The sequence below is a fragment of the Telmatherina bonti genome (genome assembly GCF_933228915.1).
Source record: "Telmatherina bonti genome assembly, chromosome: 13".
In the NCBI taxonomy this organism is placed as follows: Eukaryota; Metazoa; Chordata; class Actinopteri; order Atheriniformes; family Telmatherinidae; genus Telmatherina; species Telmatherina bonti.
Window position 1 is genome coordinate 9,179,499 of NC_136611.1, and position 8,565 is coordinate 9,188,063.

Sequence of the window (8,565 nt, forward strand, 5' to 3'; positions counted from 1 at the left end):
CTGGAAAAACTGGCAACTATCCTGCTTTTTTTTTTTTTTTCCATTTTGAATAATTTTTCTTATTGTAAAATGATGGTCACCATGTTACTGGAAATTTACCTTCCAGCCCAACCTTATAGTGTCTAGCTCCAGTCCTCGAGTACCACAGTCCTGCAGGTTTTCCTTGTATCCTTGTTCCAACAAACTTGACTGAAATGAATCAGTCACTGTGCAGAATTTTATTGGCTGTTGGATCCCAGTTGTGTTGTAACAGGGGTGCATGGAAAACAGCGGTTCTTGAAGGACCATCTTTGGACACCCCTGTCATAACCCTTCCAAGACTGATGTGCAGCATCATTAGCTTTCTAAGAACTTTGCAGATACCTGCAGGTCTGCTTTTTCTTTCTTTTAAGGTGCTCACACCCACCGATGATCAGTGAATCAAGTGCATTTGATCAGCAGTGCCTGGTTGTTACTTAAACTCTTGATATTTCCACTGGAAGCAGTTTGGATGGACTTAGTGTTTCACACATTTGCTTCTCCATTTTGACATAGTTTTAGTTGCATAAACAGTGGCACAATTTCATGTATGTGTTCTTATTTGAGCTTGCATTGACGTCATGTCCAGCAAATGACATATTTTCTTTTTGCTTTTTCCCCTCTTGTCTTGTGCTCTGAAACACACAACCTCAATCTTGAAAGAGGACGTACTTTACTTTTTTCCATGCAGAAGCAGAGAGTGCTCTGCCAGTCGCTTCTTTCAAAACAGAATTACAGCAGCTGTCAAGTTATTGAACAACCACATGTAGCCTGTGTGAGAAAATTTTTATTTACTCCGAGATCATATGCAAAAGAAGCTTCTTTTTTATTTTGGTGTGTAGCTTGAAATCCACGGCACTTGTCAGAACATTAAGCTTACAATAAATCTCGTGCAAATGGAAAAATGAGAGCTTTGTTTTAAACAAAGCTACCTCATTTTGTTTTTAAAAGAATGTACTAATTCCTATTCATACAATTTCTTGGGGTTTTTTTGGTTTTTTTTTTAAAGAGGTCAGCATTTTCTAACCATAGTTTTTCCCAGGTCAATGACACTATGTCTTAGTTTTTGTTATTTGCACAACAAACTTATGATTTAGTGAGTATCACATAGATTATTCTTTTGGTACAACTACATTTTATACTATCTCCAGTATTCTGTTTTAAAAAAAAAAATAAATAAAAAATAAAAAATTGTAATTCTTGTGCTGCTTTGCTCAATAAAAAAATAAACAAAAACAGAAAACTTTGACATTTCCTTGCTGTTGTTTTTTTTTTTTGTTGTCATAACACATTTTACAAGATTTGAGAAATGTTGACTCCCTCATGACAGAATCCCATCACTCATCAGTGAATCACACCTCACGATTTTAACAGGATAAGGTTATTGTGGTTTAAATTAGACATATGAAATCAGGAAATGTGGAAGTTAAAATGCTGGTTTAGTCTTGCAACAGCTACCTCAACAATGCCATCTTTAGGGGTGAAATTGCATAAAAAAAAACACACTTTAAAAGATATGCGATGGTAAAAGATGTTCTGAGGTTTAAAGTATTACATTCCTGAACTAGTTGTTACTAGTAATGTCACTTGACTTGGAATTTAAGTTTTGACTTTTTTACTTATTTGTTTATTTGAAATCTTTGTCAATTGTTTATTTAGCAAAACAATTTTTTTTTTGTGAATCAAATCAAACTAAACTTAATACTGACACTTTTTATACCATTTTTATCTTTTTTTCCACCTTCCTCTTTTGTTTTAAATGATGCTACTTATTTTCTGTTTCTGTAAAGCACTTCAAACCACCCTGTTGTTGAGTTGTGCAATGCAAATAAACGTGTTTTGCCATACACATTTAAATACATAGAGCTGACTGTTGTCTGAAGAGCAGTGCAATATGTGAAACATCTGCCGACCTTATACTCCCGAGCAGTAAGAATTAAACAACACAAAAACACTTTTGGGGTTAATCATGAAAACCGCATAAAAATAAAAACAATGGATATAATAAATTCTGAAAATAATACAATAAAGTGTGGCCTACTGAGTGTTAGATCCCTCTCAAATATGTCTTTATTAATCAATGATTTGATAGGTGATCACCAAATGGATTTATTCTGTCTTACGGGAAATGGTTGCAGCAAGAGGATTGTTAGAATTAATGAAGCTACCCCAGCTAACTGTAAACTTTAACATTCCCAGAACTACAGGCAGAGGAGGAGGTGTTGCAGCTATTTTTCAGTCAGAATTATTAATTAGTCCTAAGTTCAAAACTAACTATAAATCCTTTGCTTTCCTGAAATTAAATTTATCTCATCCAAAATTAAATTTAGAGAAACCGCTCCTTTTAGCATTAGTGTATCGCCCACCTGGACCTTACTCTGAGTTTCTGACAGACTTCTCAGATCTCTTGTCTGAGTTAGTGCTGACTACTGATAAAGTCATTGTAGTAGGTGATTTTAATATTCATGTTGACGATGAAAAAGATTTGATCCCTTCCTATGAACCTTTGAATTAACTTTATTTGATTACTCACTGACCAAAAATAAATGTTTATCAGACAGTATTATTACCAAAATTTAGAAATCAATTGAATCAATTTTTTCCCCTCTACCATGTGCTAACATGACTGAGAGTCCCCCTTTAAGCTGTGCTCTCAGATTGATCAGCATATTGATACTATTATAGCTTCAATACGTACAACTTTGGATAATGTTGCTCCCCTAAAGAAGAAGAAATTAGGTAAAATTATGAAGCCTCCCTGGTTTAATTCCCAGCTTCGAGCTCTAAAACAGGCATCAAGGCGTTTGGAAAACAAATGGTGTTCATCAGGACTAGAGGAGTCTCACTTAACCTGGAAAGAAAGTTTAATTGTATACAAAAAAGCCTTACGTGTGACAATTCCAGCTTATTATTCATCATTGATAGAGGAAAACAAAAACAACCCTCAGTTTCTTTTCAGCACTGTAGCCAGGTTTACTAGGAGCCGGAGCGCTGTGGAGCCATGTATTCCTTTCTCACTTAGCTGTGATGATTTCATGTATTTTTCAGGAATGAAATTGATACTATTAGAGATCAAATCCACAATATTCTTCCTTCTATTTATAATGTTGAGCTTGTTGTGTTCTCCGAAGCATCCTTAGAACCAGGTTCTGACCATCCACCTGTATCTTAGACCTTCTCCCAACGAGCCTCTTTAAGGACATTTTCCCTTTAATTATTACATCACTACTAAATCTTATCAATATGTCTTTAGTGACAGGATATGTACCACAATCATTTAAAACTGCTGTAATCAAACCTTAAAAAACAATCTCTGCATCCAGAGGTGATAGCAGATTATAGGCCTATAACTTATCTCCCGTTTATGTCCAAAATTCTGGAGAAAATAGTTTCAGCTCAGCTATATGCCCGCCTGAGCAGAAATAAGTTATTTGAAGAGTTTCTGTCAGGATTTAGAGCTCATCATAGCACTGAGACGACATTGATGAAAGTTACTTATGACCTTCCTATGGCCTCAGACAAAGGATTTCTGTCCAAACTTATCTTGCTTGATCTTAGCGCTGCATTTGATACAGTCGATCATAATATTCTGTTACAGAGACTATAACAGGTGGTTGGAATTACAGGTACAGCGTTAAGCTGGTTTAAATCATATTTATCTGATAGACTTCAGTAAATGACAGGGCCTCCTCACAAACTACAGTAAGTCATGGAGTTCCTCAAGGTTCTGTACTTAGACCAATACACTTCACACTATACATGCTCCCTTTAGGTAAAATTATTAGACAACATGGAATAAACTTCCATTGTTATGCAGATGATACTAAGATATACTTATCCTTTAAACCAGATGAAACAAATCAGCCTGATAGGCTAAAAAATTGTCTCATAGGCATGAAGACTTGGATGACTAGAAAATTTCTCCTCTTAAACTCAGACAAGACTGAAGTAATTCTTTTTGGATCTGAAAATTTTTTTTCCAGTTTTGTAATGAACCTGGATGGCATTACTTTAGCTTCCAGTGCTACAGTGAGAAACCTTGGAGTAATATTTGACCCTGACCTGTCCTTTGGCCCACATATTAAGCAGGTTACTAAAACAGCCTTCTTTCATTTACGTAATATAGCCAAAATTAGGGACATTCTGTCTCAGAGTGATGCAGAAAAACTGGTTCACGCTTTTGTTACTTCGAGACTAGATTACTGTAACTCTCTATTACTGGGCTGTCCTAAATATGCCATGAAAAGCCTTCAGCTGATCCAGAATTCTGCAGCCAGAGTCCTGACCAGAACCAGCAGGAGAGATCATATTTCTCCAGTTTTAGCCTCTCTTCATTGGCTGCCTGCTTAATCTAGAATAGAATTTAAAATCCTTCTCCTTACATATAAAGCCCTCCACAACCAGGCACCACTATATATCAAAGAGCTCATAATTCCTTATATACCAAAGAGTACTTCGTTCCCAGACTGCAGGCTTACTTGTGGTTCCTAGAGTCTCAAAGAGCCGAGCGGGAGGCAGAGCCTTTGGTTATCAGGCCCCTCTCTTATGGAATAAGCTCCCAGTTAGTGTTAGGGAAGCAGACACCCTCCCCACCTTTAAGACTAGGCTGAAGACTTATCTTTTTGATAAGTCCTTTTTGATAAGTAGAGCTTCTTTCTCTCTCTCCTTATATCTCTCTCTTACAGAGATGGCAATGCCGTGATTTGATGCTATATAAATAAAGTTGAATTGAGTTGAATTGAAACAACAGCTGTACGTTGGCCCTGGATGGATTCAGATCCTTCAACCACACCAGAAGATTAAGCACAAGGTCTGAAATTCTGCTGTCAAAGAAGCAAGAGAGTCTGCTTGTAGTTTTGAACTCAGAAATAGTAAAGCTGACAAACAAAACTGATCAACCAACAATGAAATTTTGAGGAAATGTGATAAGATGCTCTCACTAGCCTCTTTTTTTTTTGGCCACACCTTGCTCGTACAGCATTTGAGCCCTTTCTGCATTCAGCACTCACTTGATTTTCATAGCAAACATTCCTCAAAGACTCTGCTCCACATTGACATGATGCATGAAGCAGTTGGTGTCAACTGCATATCCATGATGAGAATCTCTTGATGTGATCATGAACCGTTGGGTGTGGGCTGCAGCAAGACTCAGGTAGGTTGTTGTAGTTATCATTACACCACCAGCAGCCTGAACTGCTTTTTCAATGCAGGATAGATCAATGCTTTTACATTTTTTTTTTCTTTTTATACCAATTTCTGTCCTTAAACTATGCAACTGAAATGCAGACTTGCCAGACCAGCCAATTTCTCCATCTTCTATTGTTCAATGTTGGTTAGTATGTGAACTGTAGCCTCAGTATCATTATTCTAAGCTGGCTGGAGTGGCACCAGGTGGGGTCTTCTGCTGCTGTAGCCAATCTGCTTCATGGTTGGACATCTTGTGCATTTAGAAATGGCATTCAGTGTTCTTTGCTTGTATCCAGTGGTTATTTGACTTGCTGCCTTTCTGTCATTTTTGCTTCACATCAACAAGGCATTTTGGTAATGACATCTGCAACTAACTGTTTATATTCACTTTTTTAGATCTTTCTCTTTCTGGAACTCTCAGACCAGCCTTCCACATTTAAAGTCACTTAAATCCCCTTTCCTCCTCATTCTGATGCTCTGTTTGACCTCAAGCTTAACTATGTCATTCATACCTAAATGCACTGAGTTTCTGCCATGTGTTCGCCTGATTAGGTGTTTCCTGCCTTTGACAGTTGCTTCAGATATTCCTCTCCATAACTTATTTATCCTTTCAGTAACTTGTTCACTGCAACAACATGGTTTCAATTGGTAAAAAATACTTAATTTTATTTAACGTCAGAATCTGCTACATTCATACCAAACAAGTTGCTGATGATGCTCCATTTCTGTCACATCCCAGTTTTGTTATAAACATCCCAAAATCTAAAGCAAAAATCATGTGTTGGTATTATCAGTCAGTGACAGACTTTCTACTTGATAAAGAAGAAAAATGTCTGGTTTAAAGAAAGAAAAACATATTTTGAGAATATTCAAGGAATGACTAGTTTTCATATGACTCTCAGCTCACATGGTGCATTCACCAAAAGGGAAAAAAAAAGAAACTATCTCTTGATTATCAGTATTTACTCACACCACTGTTAAGCATTTTTGTCATGGCAGGAATGATGCTCTAAAAAAAGCCTAAAAAATATGTCATCATGGAATTTTCTTATTCAGTATGAGGTGTGTGGTAAGTTTAAAGTGGGTGGTGTATATTCAGTACAATAGCCTATATATATGACAAGACACCCAGTGTACATGCATCTTGAATTATTACTGCTGTCATTATGGACCATCAACCCTTCAGACCTCTCATGCTCTATGGTGAGTTTATTTTTATTTTGTCTTTTGTTTTAATGATATTTGATTGAAAACTTAGTGAATTTGACAGTAACTTATCTGATCCATCTGATATTGCTGTAATATGACTAAAATTGATGTAACTGAACCTTTAGTTGACATGTCCACTAACTAAACATAGAATCAGTTTTATTTCTATAGAGCTGATTTACACATCTGCATTATTTGTTTAGTATATGCATGTTCAAGTAGATACATATCCTTATATGTATATATTGTTTATTTCGGGGTTGTTAAATTTTAACAGTATTTTTTTTCTCTAGATTTACTTTACAATTTTTTGTTGATCTTTTTGATTGATCATGCTCTCTGTCGTTATTTTTCATCAGCATGAAGTTGTCTTCATCTTTTGTTTTCATGGCTTTGCGTCTTTTTCGCTTTTTGTTTTCGCTCTATTTTCACCTATTTCTATTCAGTTTGAGCTATTAATAATTTCTATTTCTTTTTTTTTTTTTTTTTACTTTTTCCTTTATGGTAAAACAACTTTAATAGAAAAAAATACTTTATACTATTAAAAAGGCACTGAGGAACAGGGCCCCTTTAATAACTTAGGTCCCTGGGCACAAACAGGTGAACCTGTTCCATTCTGTAATAATTTAATGGATGTTGAACTTTTTATGAAATGAATAACTTCTCAGTTTTAAATTCCCCTGCATCATATGTGTTTATTTTCTTTTTTCAGCGCCTGTCTTGATGCTCCTCGTGGTCTGGATGAATCCTGTGTTTTCTGCTCCAACCACCCGCTGTGGAAACATTGATAGACTTGTGAATCTGACAGATGCAGTATTGGCTGATGCAACTAAGGCACTGACTGAATATGTAAGTATTACCCCATGACTCTTGTACTTGATATGTAGTTTCCTCTTATCTGGAACAAGACTTTAAGTGACATTTTGCAACAGCTGCAGTTTTTATAGCAGCGGAATATGTCTGACCTTAGTTCAGCTGTTGATGTCAGATTAGAGGTAAAAAAAAAAAAAGGGTTATCTCAAAACAAGGTGAATTTTGCAACAGTTCTTATTTAACTTTGCTCATCCTTATTTGTCTTATAAGCATACAGATAATAATACTTGCAGGTCAACACGACCCATCCATTTCTGCCCTCTGGTTATTTAACTGCCACAAATATATACATATACATATATACAAACATACATATACATATATACATGTATATATGTATATATATATATATATATATATATATATATATATATGTATATATGTATATATATATATATATATATATATATATATATATATATATATATATATATATATATACACAATTTGCTTTATATATATATAAAGCAGATTGCATTTAGCTGCAATTCTCAGGATTCAGTGACACTTTGCTGCACTTTCAGTTTGTCATTTCTCACAGTCAGGATTAGTGACAAGGCAAAGAAAAAAAAACAACTTTATATGGGTCATCTGTTTCGTTTCACTATTCTGTGTAAAGTCTAAAATAATCACACAGTCCAAATAAAAAACCAAAACACAGATGAGTAATGATGAGTAATGTTCACACCACATGGAAACTGTCCTGTTAAACCAATGCAGACTTAAAAGTGTCCTATCAGAAGAAGCATTTGTGTTTGCATTCCCAGTAAGTGATATCACTAAGAACACTGATGATGAACTGCATTACAGCTTGATGGCCATTAATATCACACATTCACAACAGCCTGTGCAATATGAAAACAACAGCTTATTGGAATACAATTTAAAAAATGAAAAACTCTTTAAAACGAAGGAAAGTTGAATAGAAATGTCAAATTCAGCTGTGTTTAAAACCTGGGAGCTTCTGAGCAGGTGAAAAGGAAATGAGTGTGAAGCCAAGCGGTGGCTGACGGTGACCACGTGCACCATGGTGCTGAGCCTGGCCACCAACATGAAAAGGCTACTCACAGCATCATTTAACTAGATTGCATCAATTTGCCACCTTCTTTTATTCACTTGTTTTATTCAAGCAAGGAGTATTAAAATTTGACTGATTCAGACAGTATCATAACTAATTCCACTACCCTTTCCCTCCAACAGATTCAGGAACACGGATCAAGAAATGATCGAATTCCAGATGATGTTCCTGACTCCACAGTATCTGGGATCGATTTTCCT